Genomic DNA, 14,834 nt, shown 5'->3' on the forward strand with positions numbered 1-14,834 from the left:
AAAAACATCTTTTAAGGAGGGTAAAGTAACTGAGGATTGGTAGTATGCATACCTAGTTTCTTTTTTGCATGACCTGCAAGGGCATTCTATTCTCCATGTTAATACTATTTCTGTTAAAATAAGATAGGCAAGGGATTTCACATATTTATCCACTTACTGCTGGAATTGTGAATTTTGATGACACTTTGATTCGTTATCTCGTGTTACTTAAACTGTTTAACCTTCTGCTTCTGTATATAAAATTTAGATTCTGCATGTTGTTTAATTAAATTATTTTCCAAGGAAATAAATTGATTATTGTTGCACCCAATAGTTTTTTATGTTTTATTTAATCATCCATCTATGTATCAGAATTCAGTTCTCTTATGATTGCTCCCTTTTGTGCAGGCCCCGTTCCAGAAGAAAAGTTGTTGATAATATACGCTCACAGTTTAATATTCCCGTAGAGGTTAGTTGGATTGAGAGTTATGTACTTATGTGAGCTCTTCTTTGTTTAACACTGCTTGCCCTTTCCTTTCTTGTATCTAATTCATCAGTACTCCTCTGGGTGTTATCCTTGTTCATTTCTTCAGACAACCAAAATACACTGCTAAAAGACATTATATGCATCAACACGGCTCTAAATTAAATGCCCTGTACTCCTGGATTAATTATCTGATATGTTTGGTCGCTGCCCCACTGTGTTGATGATTGCTGACTGCATATTTTTCTTGCTTGTGCAAGGAGACAGCATAATAATATTACCAAAGTTGCTTTGCATAGATTGAACTGTTCATATAATGTGCCAAAGAAAATGGTGCTGATCCTTCTGTTTGAACATGTCATCCAGATTAAACACTTGCCTGTTGGAGATGCTCTTTGGATTGCTCGCCATAAAGAACTTGAGACGGAGTATGTTCTTGATTTCATTGTTGAAAGGAAAAATGTGGATGATTTACTTGGCTCAATTAAAGACAACAGATACAAAGATCAAAAACTAAGACTGAAGGTACCATCTGAAAATAGCTTTGATTTTGTCATTAATATTATAAACCTTCCATCTTAACTTTCCCAGTTCTTCATGCTTTCAGTTTCTCACTCATAGTGAAAAAGGGCAGCCCACATGCTATCCCCTGTGATTTGATGTTGCTTGAGTCTAATCTTAGCCAAGGAGATTTTTTTTCCTTATTCTTTGTTATCATTAATTGAAAAGCATAGCCCATATTTGGGTATGAGATGATGAAGGACGATGTTATTAGCAGACATAAGCTTCAGCCTGTAGATTGTGCATCTCTTCCCAAAGAAACTGTATTTCTTGTCCATATATATGGGTTTGCTGTGGTTATTTTAGCAACAATACGGCGTGATACCTCCATTTGTTGTATCCTTTGCAGAAATGTGGGCTAAGGAAGCTAATATATCTAGTTGAAGGGGATGTAAACACTGTACATGGATCAGAGAGCGTTAAAACAGCGTATGTGCTCTTCTCATGAAGCCTGGAGGATCATGTTAACCCCTGAATGGCAGTGCTTTTTTCTCGTTGTTTAACATTATTAAGTATCACCCCTTCCATTCAGGATGTCAGTTGTATGCCCTATTAACTGCTCCATATGCCTTCTATTTCAGCAGCTTCACTACTGAGGTTCTTGAAGGATTTGATGTCCAAAGAACCACTGGGTATGCTGACACTGAAAAGAAATACGGCCACCTCGCGGGCTCTATAATTGATTACTACAGCAGAAACTTCTCTGCTGGTGTTGGCACCTCTCGACTTTGCCTGACCTATGACGAGTTTGTAAAGAGGTGTTCTGACCTTGAGAAGGTCACTATGAGCGATATATTCGCCCTTCAGCTTATGCAGGTAACTGGGCGAATACGGCCACCTCCACCAAAGTTTGCCGGGTAGTCCATTTCATGCAGTAGTTTTCTCATTTATTGTGCATGTAAATCAGGTGCCACGAGTGACAGAAGAAGCTGCTCTTGCTGTCACGAGTCTCTATCCCACTCTTCTCTCGCTTGCTAAGGCGTACACCATGCTTGTGAGTCATCTTTTCCTTTCAAGTCATACAATGTTCTTTACTCATTGGAACGGTTGTGACCAGCGTATGTACACAGAACAATTCAACATGTCTGTAGAACTAAAAGTTTATCCTTGTAACTTTGAAGGATGGCGATAGGCGTGCCCAGGAGGAGATGCTGAAGAACAAGAGCGACATGGTCAACGCGGGGGCTAGCAAGAACATCTTCAAGCTCATCTGGGCGGAAGGATGAACACCCTGTACTTAGCCGGTCTTTTGGTCACCGTCGCGGTGATTTCGGACCGCCTACGCAAGTTCCCAAGGTGAAGACAGGAGGGGCCCTTTTTGTGTTGTGCCTGGTGCCTTGGAGAACTGAAAGTCACTGAACATGTAACCACCACCTAAAAGAACACCTTAGTGTAGCCTCACTCCCCGTATAAATTACTACTCGTACGTCGTAGAATTGCATGCCGCACATTATGGAGTCGTGGTGTTAATGTAGTGCATTAGCGCTTCGTGTGTGTATATGTGTATATACTATTAGCTCTTGACTCAGTTGCTTTGATCCATGTGCAAGAATGACATGTTGAGCAGATTCTGTTCTGTGAAGATTGTGGTGTTGAGGAGATAATTGAACATGCACTTTTCTCTTGCACCTGGGCCAAGCTGTTCTGGTCTGAACTTCGTTGCTTCCTTCCGGTCAAAATCCTTTCTCTTCATCCGGATTCGGCTGTACATATTGGTTGATGGCAAAAGGTTTCAGAACTGCATGCTGCTATCATTTTGTGTGGGTGCTGGACGATTTGGACTGAAAGAAGCAATAGGAGACATGGAGAACTTCAGTTGGGCCATTGATACCATCCACAATCTAGCTGCGCTAGTGGGATCGACATGAGAGCCGAGAGAGAAATCGGTCTGGATACCCCTGAGATCACTTACATCAGATCACTTACATCAAGGTGAATGTTGAAGCGAGCTATTACGAGCAAGATGGCTATGGTAGTACAGGAGTTGTTCTTCGGGACCATATCGAAAAGCTGGTTTAGCTGGCACAAGCAATTTGGTATCAATTTGCACAAAGTGCAAGTACTATGGAAGCCTTGGTGCTCCGTGATGGCATTCGTCTCACTCTTGGACATCTCAAGGTGATCATCGAAAGTGATGCTCAAGATGTTGTGCGAATGCTAAATGAGGCAAAATTTTCAAGAGCAGACCTGGCTTCATTGTCCGTATCAACCGAAAAGCAAATGTGGACGCGAGCCCCTATTTTCAATCTTGCTACATTGTCCATACCAACTGAGAAGCAAATGAAGCGGCACACAGTGTGCCTGTTAGGATCGTAGAAGATGTATCTGGATGAATTACACCCTAACTTTTCTTTTGGGGTGTATGCACACACTTTGTAATCCTCCTGAGTAATTCAACATAGCTTGTCATTCCAAAAAGGAAAAAAAATTGTTCGACCTACTCAGAGCATCCCTTTGTTGTCATTCAGGTGGTGATCTTACCGAGAGGTGCCCTTGGAGTGCAGGGGCGCGAACACATGAAAGAACCGTAAAGAAAGAAGAAAGCAAAGTATCGCAAGCCATACCGCTTTGCCGCATGGCGCCAAGCGGGAATCGCGAGCTCCTATAGGGCGCCTTGTTGAGCTTCTTGCGCCCATGCGCCCCCGCTCATGGGCCGACGCAAGAAGAAAATAGCGCTCGCCTGGTCGCAGTTGACCATACAACTTCTAGAAAAAAACATGTTTTTCTAAAAAAAGAAAAATAGTGAACTAAAAAATATACATGGTTTTTGAAAAAAAAATCACAAACTTCAAAAAAGATCATGAATTTGAAAAAAATCACATATTTTTAAAAAATTAATTGTTTTTGAAAGAAGCTCATTGAATTGAAAAAAGTTCATTGAATTCGTAAAAAAGTTCATCAATTTTGAGAAAAAGATTTTTAATTTTTTTATTGAATTTTGGAAATAAGTTTACTGAATTTGAAAAAAGGTTCATCAAATTTGGCAAACACTGAAAAAATCATCGAATTTGAAAGAAATTTCATCGAGCACGCAGCTTCGGAATCCGCACAGCTGCCGCAGACCTGCCATCCGCCCACGCCAACGGCGCGCTCTTCTGACTCGCTGCCGCCGCACCCCGGCACGATGCCGCATCCCTCGTTGCGCACACCATCAGGAGGGGAGAAACGCCCCGCCGCCGCCTACACCGACGGCGGGAGGTGAGGAGAGGCAATGAAGGGGAGGGAAGCGGCCGAAGCTAGAGCGGGCGAGACAAGCTTTCGATCAACTCGGATACATACCCTACCTATTCTATCCGGGCCAAAGAAAATTACACTTAAGTTGGTGCTAGCGAAATGAGTACATGGAATGTTTTATTACCTGTGCATACATGAACGTGGCGTTTTCATATCTTTTTGGCAGTGGTGGGTGTTCTTAACACGAACACATTTACTTTTCAGCAATAAAATTTATGAATGCATTTGTTTTCACCACGCAACTAATTTGATCTGAAAAAAAGGAAAGAGACACGGCAACGGTACGCACGGGCATCGGCTGCGTAATTGCACACGGCAACGATACGCACGGTCAATGTTGACACGAGCTATTACGAGCAAGATGGCTATGTTAGTATGGGAGTTACCATATCGAAACGCTGGTTCAGGCGCAAGCAATTTGGTATCGATTTGCACGAAATGCAAGCACTATGAAAGCCTTGGCAGCACGCTCCGTGATGCCATTCGTCTTACTCTTGGACATCTCAGGGTGATCATCGAAAGCGATTCTCAAGAAGCTGTACGAATGCTAAATGAGGCAAAATTTTCAAGAGCAGACCTGGCATCCATATGATATGATTTAGGAGGTAAGCTCCAATTTTCAATATTCCTCAATTGTCCATATCAACCGAGAAGCAAATGAAGTGGCACACAGGTGTGCCAAACAGGCTAGTGAGGGTCGTCGAGGATGTATCTGGGTGAATCACACCCCTGCTTTTCTTCTAGGATGTATCCACACACGTTGTAATCCTCACGAGTAATTCTATATAGCATGTTGTTTCAAAAAAAAAAGTTCGGCCTACTTAGACCATCCCTTTGTTGTCATTTAGGTGGTGATCTTACGGAGAGGTGCCCTTGGAGTGCGGGGGCGCGAGACATGAAAGAACCATAAAGAAAGAAGAACGAAAACAAAGAATCACATGCCATACCGCTTTGGCGCATGGCACCAAGCGGGAACAGACCGCCACCCCTTGGGTCCAGTGGGAGCTCCTATAGGGCGCCTTGTTGAGCTTCTTGGCACCCATGCGCCTCCGCTCATGGGTTGGCACAAGAAGAAAATAGCGCTCAACTGTTTTCCTAGCTCCCTTGCTCGCGTTAGACCGGTCGTGGTCGACCAGTTAATTTTGAAAAACAATAGCAAAAAAATAGTGAACTTAAAAATGTTCATGTCTTCTGAAAAAAGTTCACAAACTCCAAAAAAGATCATGAATTTGAAAAAAAAGTTTGTCAAATTTGAAAACAAATTCACATATTTTAAAAAAAAGTTAATTGATTTTGAAAGAAGCTCATCGAATTGGAAAAAAATCATTGAATTTAAGAAAAGTTCATCAATTTTGAGAAAAAGTTCACAAAAAATGGAAAATATTTATTGATTTTTGTAAAAAAGTTTATTGAATTTGAAAAAAGGTTCATCAAATGTGAAAAACACTTCATTAAATCTGAAAAAACATCGAATTTGAAAGAAAGTTCATCAAATTTGAAAAATATTTCATTAAATCTGAAAAAATCATTGAATTTGAAAGAAAGTTCGTCGAGCGCCCCGAGCACCCACCTTCGGAATCCGCACAGCCGCTGCGGCGTTGCCATCCGCCCACGCCACCGGCGCGCCCGTCTGACTCGCCGCCGCCGCGCCCCCGGCACGATGCCGCATCCCGCGTTGCGCACACCATCAGGAGGGGAGAAACGCCCCGCCACCGCCTACACCGACGGCGGGAGGGAAGGAGAGGCGATGAAGGGGAGGGAAGCGGTAGAAGCTAGAGCGGGCGAGACGAGTTTTCGATCAACTTGGGTACGTACCTACCTATTCTATCCGGGCCAAAAACAAAATCACACTTAAGTTGGTGCTAGCGAAATGAGTACATGGAATGTTTTATTCCCTTTCCGCAAAAAAAAGAGAGAGAATGTTTTATTCCCTACAAAATGAACGCACTTGTTTTCACCACACAATCAATCTGATCTTCTGAAAGAAAAGGAAAGAGACACGGCAACGGTACGCACGGGCATCAGCTGCGTGGAAAACTCCCGTTCCGCCCCCGCTCCACTTGCCTTTCATATCCGCACCCACGCCACGCGCACCTCGGCAAGCACAAGGCTCCGCCCGCCGCCGCCACCGCCTCTGCCCCGCCTATAAAGCCCCGCCTCTCCGTCCGGGCCGCGCCTCTCGCCTCCTTCATCCGCCCTCGCCCCGTCCTGGCCGCGTGATGGTCTCCGTTCCGGCCTCCGGTTCCAAGTCCACCCTGCTCCCTCTCCTCTCCTCCTGCGGGGCCGCGCCGCTCCCCGAGGGCGCGGGCGCGGGGCTCGGCCAAGTGGCGGGCGACCGGCGCCGGGGGCACCAGCGTCGTGCGCGCGCTCGTCCTCGACTCGTCCCTCTCCTCCTCTCTCGCGTCCGTCCGGTGAGGCGACTCGTCCCCGGTTCTTGCCTCTCCTCGTCTCGCGTCCGGTGAGGCAATTCATCCTCGGTTCCTCCCTCTCCTCCTCTCGCGTCTGGTTCTATGTTGCTCGTCCTCGCTCGAATTTGTCCGTCGTTTAGAGTAGAAGAATCGCTTCTGATTTGTTCGATTCTGCTCGTCCTCAGTTCCTCTGTTCTGAACCGCGTCTGTTTCAATTGATATCGCTCGTCCTCGATTCGGCCGTTTAGATAGAAATGCGCGTCTGGTTCGATTTGCTCGTCCTCTGTTGAGTAAATAGGCATTAAATTAATCCACGAGTAAATCACTAGCATGGCATTAACTAAGTTGATCACGTACTGACTTTGATCTAAACATGCACGTACTAAGCAAACAGTAGACAAATCTACACATACTGCTAGCACTGCTAATACGAGAATAATCAGGAGCGGGATAAACGAGTTATATCCTCCAGTAGGCCATGCAGAGGCCGCGGCTTTGGTGGCAGCAGCGGCGTCCTCGGCGGCCTTCTTGTCGGCTTCAGCTTTCTCGATGGCGGCACGGTCGGGGTCGGTGGACATGGTGATGATGAAGGCGACGCAGACGTAGAGGAAGTAGACGATCGGAAGCGAGCAGTCGCGTAATCGCTGCCCAAAAACCTATTCGCCCCTCACCCCGTACAGGAACCAGAAGGGCGTGCTCTCCCGTCGACCGTGTACGCGGCGGACGGGATGGAGTCACCGGCGGCAGCAGCAGCAAAGGAACGACGGTGGGCGTGCGCGTGAGCAGATGTGATCTGTTCGTGGCGGCTAGGGTTAGGGGACACCGCACACTTATATAGACGCAACCGCGTGGAGAGACGTGGGCTTGACCCACGTCCGAGTCCGTGTCAGCCCACGATTCGACGTCTCTGATCGTGGCCCTGCTGTCAGAACCTCTCCGTTAGTGACTGGCAAAAATAAGCTCATAGGTGTGAGCTCGGCTAGCTCATTCCCGCAACCCGCGGCGCGTCGTGACGAGGCGAGGCGAGGCGAGGCGTGGCGAGGCGGGCGGCGGAGGAGGAGCGCGCGAGGGCCTTTTCTCTTCTCAAGCTCCAATAGCATGTAGAAGAGCCACCCTTATAAACCACTCCAACTTTCCTTCCACTAGCATGGTGGGACTAAACTTTCCACCACCTTGTCATGCCACCTACATGGGCCCTTAGAGATCAAATCTGAAATTGTCATATGAGCTCTAGGCCCATCTCACATTTCAACAATCCCCCACCAGATCTCAGGGGCCCACTTTGTCCTTTGTTCCAAACGTTGTTTTGATATACTAGTGTTTCAGTGAAGACCTGTTAAGGTTGAGCTTCACCTAGAGCAAGTAACTACACTCCTTCACAACTGAACAATGGACTATGCCTTGAATTGTCAGTTTGGCGTAAAGAGGTTTCACCACATGTCTTACTAGTACTGGGCTGCCGAAGGCTGACCCCTCGGGTGGAGCATATAAGTCACACTCCTGGCCTATTCATGAGCTTACTAGAGATCACCCCAATGTCATAGACTGTGACTGGCAGTCGGGCTCACATAGGTGTGTTCCTCCAAAGATTGCTCTGTAGGATAGCATCTTGCTTATACATATAAGCCTTGGAACACATTAAGACAGTAGTCATCCTTCCATACAGTTTCCGGGAGTATTGCATTTCCAACGGAGTGGGTTAGTAAAGTTACTCTCCTCAGTTCACCACTGGCTTGTTTCCTAGGTCCTACTTCACGGGATCTCCGATCACATAGGTTGGGTTACCACCATGGCAACTCATGTGGGTCTCATACCCATCTCCCTCGATGCATTATCTATTACGACACGTGATAGCCCTTTCGTAAAGGGATCTGCCAGATTCTTAGCCGTATGGACATAGTCCAGCGCTATCACTCCGGAGTTTCTTAATTTTCTGACAGCTTTTAATCTCATTCTTATGTGTTTGTTGGACTTCATGTTGTCCTTTGAACTCTTCACCTTGGTGATGACAGTCTGATTGTCACAGTTCATAAGGATAGCCGGAACCGGTTTATCAACCAGTGGCAATTCCATCAAAAGATCTCGAAGCCATCCTGCTTCAACACCAGAAGTGTCTAATGCTGTTAATTCTGCTTCCATTGTCGATCTCGTTAAGATCGTTTGCTTGCAAGACTTCCAGGAAACAGCGCCACCTTCAGGAGTAAACATATACCCAGTTGTGGCCTTCATCTCATCAGCATCAGAGATCCAATTCGCATCACTATACCCTTCAAGTACCGACGGGTCTCCGGTATAGTGAAGTCCATAGTTCATAGTACCTTTCAGATAGCGCATAACTCTTTCAACAGCATGCCAATGTACATCACCCGGTTTGGAAACAAACCGGCTCAGTTTGCTCAGAGCAAACGCGATGTCAGGCCTCGTTGCGCTCGCTAGGTACATCAATGAACCAATGATTTGAGAGTATCTCAATTGATCTTTAGCCATGCCTTTGGACTTTCGAATCAACACGCTAGGATCATATGGTGTTTGAGATGGTGTGCAGTCCGAATATCCAAAACGACTCAACACCTTCTCAACATAATGGGATTGCAGAAGTGTGATCCCACCCTCATTATCTCTCAGTAGCTTGATGTTCAAGATAACATCAGCCACACCAAGGTCCTTCATCTCAAAGTTCTGAGACAGAAACGATTTGACCTCCTCAATGACTTTGAGGTTTGTTCCGAATATCAGTATGTCATCAACATACAAGCACAGTATAACTCCTTCGCCCCCACCATGGCGATAGTATACACATTTGTCAGCCTCATTAACAACGAAACCAACAGATGTCAGAGTTGTATTGAACTTATCATGCCATTGCTTAGGTGCTTGCTTTAGGCCATATAAAGATTTCAGCAACTTACACACCTTCCTTTCCTGACCATCTATCACAAAGCCATCTGGCTGTTGCATGTAGATTTCCTCATTTAGCTCTCCATTCAGAAAAGCCGTCTTAACATCCATTTGATGGACGAGAAGACCATGTGAGGCCGCCAACGAGAGTAATACTCGAATGGTGGTCAGTCTAGCCACAGGTGAATAAGTATCGAAGAAATCTTCCTCTTATTTCTGGTCATAGCCCTTGGCCACAAGCCTGGCCTTGTACTTTTCAATCGTACCATCGGGCCTAAGCTTTTTCTTGAACACCCACTTACATCCCTATGGTTTGCAACCATACGGACGCTCAGTGATCTCCCATGTCCCGTTAGCCATGATGGAATCCATCTCGCTATGAACCGCATCCTTCCAGTAGTCAGCTTCTGGAGAGGCATACGCTTCTGAGATAGAAGTGGGAGTATCATCCACGAGGTACACGAAGAAATCATCACCAAAGGTCTTTGCAATCCTTTGTCTCTTGCCCCTACCAAGGGTTTCCTCGTCATCCTCCTCAGGATTTTCATCATGTGTTCGTTCATAATATTCCATAGGAATGGCAGGCTCAGGAGTCTCCTCAGATTCCTGTCTAGTAGTGCTTTGCATATCTCTCATAGGGAAAATATCCTCAAAGAATGTAGCATCCTTAGACTCTATGATTGTACCGACCTTCTGGTCAGGTAACTCAGATTTCACTACTAGAAATCTATAGCCAACGCTGTTCTTAGCATAGCCCAAATTAATGCAGTCCACAGTCTTGGGTCCAAGCTTACGCTTTTTGGGGATCGGCATGTTGACTTTCGCCAAACAGCCCCAAGTACGCAAGTACGAGAGTGTTGTCCTTCTCTTTGCCCATCTCTCATAGGGAGTGATATCATTATCCTTTATCGGAACTTTATTCAGGACATGACATGCCGTCAATATAGCCTCCCCCCACCATGCCTTGGATAAACCCTACGTATCTAACATGGCGTTAAGCAGATCAGTTAGAGTACGGTTTTTCCGCTCAGCAACCCCGTTTGACTGGGGTGAATAGGGAGGCGTCCTCTCATGAATAATGCCGTGTTTCGCACAGAAGGAATCAAACTCACTCGAGAAGTACTCTCCACCACGATCTGAACGGAATCGTTTAATTTTCTTTTCAAGTTGATTCTCAACTTCTGCCTTATAGATTTTAAAGTAGTGTAGAGCCTCATCTTTAGTATTTAACAGATACACATAGCAATATCTAGTGGAATCATCTATCAATGTCATGAAGTATTTCTTTCCACCTTTAGTCAATACACCGTTCATCTCACAAAGATCAGAATGTATGAGTTCTAATGGTGCCAAGTGCCTTGTGAGGCTGGCGAGGTTGTTTAGCTTGCACACATGACAGGCACTTAGAACCTTTGGCTAAAGTGAAACTCGGGATTAAATCCAACTTAGCTAGCCACGTCATAACACCGAAACTTATGTGACAAAGACGTGAATGCCAAACCTCAGATTCATTAACACTCGAATGAACATGGTTCACGACTTTATTACAGAAATCTGTGAGGGAAAGGCGGAACATCCCTCCGCTCTCATAACCTTTTCCAACAAATAGTCCATACTTAGTAACAACTAATTTATTAGACTCGAATACCAACTTAAACCCTTCTCTACATAGAAGGGAGCCACTAACGAGGTTCTTCTTGATGGCGGGGACATGCTGCACGTTCTTCAGCTGCACGATCCTTCCCGAAGTAAACTTCAGATCGACCGTGCCAACACCATGAACAGAAGCACTCGCGCCATTCCCCATCAATACGGACCCGTGGCCTGTGACCTGGTAAGAAGAGAACAATGAAATGTCAGCACACACATGAACACCTGCACCTGTATCCACCCACCAATCGGTAGGCTGAAACACTGAAAAAACAGTAAATAAACTACCGTACCCAGATGCACCATTCTCATTGTTGCCCACAATCATGTTGACAGACTTGGAGTCCTGTCCTGACTTCTTAAACTTGTTTGGGCACCTGTTGGCCCAATGTTCAGTCGAACCACAAGTAAAGCAGCCCTCATCCTTCTTGTTCTTCTTGAAGGTCTTCTTACCCTTCTTCTTGAAGTTGGTATTCTGTTGGACACCGTTCTTTCCCTTGAACTTGTGGGAGTTGAGGTTCCTCTGGTTCACCATGTTGGCAACAGAAGTCCCTTCGGCCCCTTTTCCGTGCGAGTCCTTTGCCCTCGAATTCTGCTCGACACTCAGATGGCCAATGACATCCTCCACAGAGAATTCACGCCTCTGATGTTTTAGAGTGGTGGCAAAGTTCCTCCAGTAATTGGGGAGCTTAGCGATTATGCAGCCCGCGACAAACTTGCCCGGTAACTCACACTTCAGAAGCTCAAGCTCCTTCATAATGCATATTATCTCATGAGCCTGCTCCAGTACAGGACGGTTCTCAACCATCTTGTAGTCGTGGAACTGCTCTATAATATACATCTCGCTCCCTACATCGGCGGCCCCGAACTTAGATTCGAGCGCCTCCCACAAGTCCTTGGCGACATGCACATGTAAATATGCGTCGACCAGTTTATCTCCGATCACGCTAAGAACTGCTCCGAGAAACACAGTGGTTGCCTCCCTGAACGCCTTCTCCTGTTCAGGAGCAATCGTTTGCGTGGACACACCGGTGACCCAGAACACGTTCATAGCCGTGAGCCATAAAGTGGTCTTTGTCTGCCAACGCTTAAAATACGTACCGTAAACTTATCCGGTTTCAGTGCTGCGGCAAAGCCACTTGCCGAAAAATTCCTACACATAATAGGTTTTCGGATTGTTGAGTAAATAGGCAATTTCTCGATTAAATTAATCCACGAGTAAATCACTAGCATGGCATTGACTAAGTTGATGACGTACTGACTTTGATCTAAACATGCACGTACTAAGCAAACAGTAGACAAATCTACACATACTGCTAGTACTGCTAATATGAGAATAATCAGGAGCGGGATAAACGAGTTATACCCTCCAGTAGGCCATGCAGAGGACGCGGCTTTGGTGGCAGTAGCGGCGTCCTCGGCGGCCTTCTTGTCAGCTTCAGCTTTCTCGGCGGCGGCACGGTCGGGGTCGGTGGACATGGTGATGATGAAGGCGACGCGGACGTAGAGGAAGTAGACGACCGGAAGCGAGCAGTCGCGTAATCGCTGCCCAAAAACCTATTCGCCGCTCACCCCGTACAGGAACCAGAAGGGCGTGGTTTCGGAGACCTGCTCTCCCGTCGACCGTGTACGCGGCGGACGGGATGGAGTCACCGGCGACAGCAGCAGCAAAGGAACGACGGTGGGCGTGCGCGTGAGCAGATGTGATATGTTCGTGGCGGCTAGGGTTAGGGGACACCGCACACTTATATAGACGCAGCCGCGTGGACAGACGTGGGCTTGACCCACGTCCGAGTCCGTGTCAGCCCACGATCCGACGTCTCTGATCGTGGCCCTGCTGTCAGAACCTCTCCGTTAGTGACTGGCAAAAATAAGCGCATATGTGTGAGCTCGGCTCGGCTCATTCCCGCAACCCGCGGCGCATCGTGACGAGGCGAGGCGAGGCGTGGCGAGGTGGGCGGCGGAGGAGGAGCGCGCGAGGGCCTTTTCTCTTCTCAAGCTCCAATAGCATGTAGAAGAGCCACCCTTATAAACCACTCCAACGTTCCTTCCACTAGCATGGTGGGACTAAACTTCCCACCACCTTGTCATGCCACCTACATGGGCCCTTAGAGATCAAATTTGAAATTGTCATATGGGCTCTAGGCCCATCTCACATTTCAACAACCCCCCACCAGATCTCAGGGGCCCAATTTGTCCTTTGTTCCAAACGCTGTTTTGATATACTAGTGTTTCAGTGAAGACCTGTTAAGGTTGAGCTTCACCTAGAGCAAGTAACTACACTCCTTCACAACTGAACAATGGACTATGCCTTGAATTGTCAGTTTGGCGTAAAGAAGTTTCACCACATGTCTTACTAGTACTGGGCTGCCGAAGGCTGTCCCCTCGGGTGGAGCATATAAGTCACACTCCTGGCCTATTCATGAGCTTACTAGAGATCACCCCAATCTCATAGACTGTGACTGGCAGTCGGGCTCACATAGGTGTGTTCCTCCAAAGATCGCTCTGTAGGATAGCATCTTGCTTATACATATAAGCCTTAGAACACACTAACACAGTAGTCATCCTTCCATACAGTTTCCGAGAGTATTGCATCTCCAACGGAGTGGGTTAGTAAAGTTACTCTCCTCAGTTCACCACTGGCTTGTTTCCCAGGTCCTACTTCACGGGATCTCCGATCACATAGGTTGGGTTACCACCATGGCAACTCATGTGGGTCTCATACCCATCTCCCTCGATGCACTATCTATCACGACACATGATAGCCCTTTCGTAAAGGGATCTGCCAGATTCTTAGCCGTATGGACATAGTCCAGCGCTATCACTCCGGAGTTTCTTAATTTTCTGACAGCTTTTAATCTCATTCTTATGTGTTTGTTGGACTTCATGTTGTCCTTTGAACTCTTCACCTTGGTGATGACAGTCTGATTGTCATAGTTCATAAGGATAGCCGGAACCGGTTTATCAACCAGTGGCAAGTCCATCAAAAGATCTCGAAGCCATCCTGCTTCAACACCAGAAGTGTCTAATGCTGTTAATTCTGCTTCCATTGTCGATCTCGTTAAGATCGTTTGCTTGCAAGACTTCCAGGAAACAGCGCCACCTCCAAGAGTAAACATATACCCAGTTGTGTCCTTCATCTCATCAGCATCAGAGCTCCAATTCGCATCACTATACCCTTCAAGTACCAACGGGTCTCCGGTGTAGTGAAGTCCATAGTTCATAGTACCTTTCAGATAGCGCATAACTCTTTCAACAGCATGCCAATGTACATCACCCGGTTTGGAAACAAACCGGCTCAGTTTGCTCACAGCAAACGCGATGTCAGGCCTCGTTGCACTCTCTAGGTACATCAGTGAACCAATGATTTGAGAGTATCTCAATTGATCTTTAGCCATGCCTTTGGACTTTCGAATCAACACGCTAGGATCATATGGTGTTTGAGATGGTGTGCAGTCCGAATATCCAAAACGACTCAACACCTTCTCAACATAATGGGATTGCAGAAGTGTGATCCCACCCTCATTATCTCTCAGTAGCTTGATGTTCAACATAACATCAGCCACACCAAGGTCCTTCATCTCAAAGTTCTGAGACAGAAACAATTTGACCTCCTCAAT

At 46.4% G+C, this 14,834-nt stretch overlaps 2 pseudogenes; both read left to right on the forward strand.

Moving 5' to 3' along the window:
* The window catches only part of LOC119282351, a 6,249-nt pseudogene extending 3,823 nt beyond the window's left edge, over nucleotides 1–2,426 (forward strand).
* A 4,051-nt stretch (nucleotides 2,427–6,477) lies between these two features.
* Nucleotides 6,478–14,834, forward strand: part of LOC119280095 — a 52,005-nt pseudogene continuing 43,648 nt past the window's right edge.

This window comes from Triticum dicoccoides, chromosome 3B (genome assembly GCF_002162155.2).
Source record: "Triticum dicoccoides isolate Atlit2015 ecotype Zavitan chromosome 3B, WEW_v2.0, whole genome shotgun sequence".
NCBI classification, from domain to species: Eukaryota; Viridiplantae; Streptophyta; class Magnoliopsida; order Poales; family Poaceae; genus Triticum; species Triticum dicoccoides.